Here is a 576-nt window from a genome sequence, read left to right on the forward strand (position 1 = left end):
CCTGGACTCTGTAAAACCTGTAAATTAAAATCCAGGACACTCCAATTAGTGTGATATGTTACGTTTGGTATTCATTTGTGGTTGTCCATCACCCATTTCGTGTGATATGTTAGAAATTACAATTTGTATGGTATTTTACAAATTACAACTTGTATGATATGTTACGAATTGCAATTCATACAATATGTTACAAATTTTAAATATGTATGATATGTTAAGAATTACAAGTTGTTTTGGCTAATGTTAGCTAGGTGGCTAACGTTAGCTAGGCTAGGGATTTGGGTTAGGGGTTCCGGTTAAGGTTAGGAGTTTGTTTAAAGGGTTAAGGTTAGGGGAAGGGTTAGCTAACATACTAAGTAGTTGCAATGTAACTAAAAAGTAGACAGAAGTTGAAAAGTGGCTAATTAGCTAAAATGCTAAAGTTGTCCCTGATGAGATTCGAGCACGCAATCTTTGGGTTGCTGACGTTTATGTGATACGCTTACCCATCCACCCGACAAACCATCGTCCTTATGTTACGTTTGGTATGGTTACATAAGACAGAGGATAACTTAAGGAAAAAACAAATCATACCAA

Source organism: Oncorhynchus mykiss, chromosome 7 (genome assembly GCF_057628025.1).
Source record: "Oncorhynchus mykiss isolate SJ-2025 chromosome 7, ASM5762802v1, whole genome shotgun sequence".
In the NCBI taxonomy this organism is placed as follows: Eukaryota; Metazoa; Chordata; class Actinopteri; order Salmoniformes; family Salmonidae; genus Oncorhynchus; species Oncorhynchus mykiss.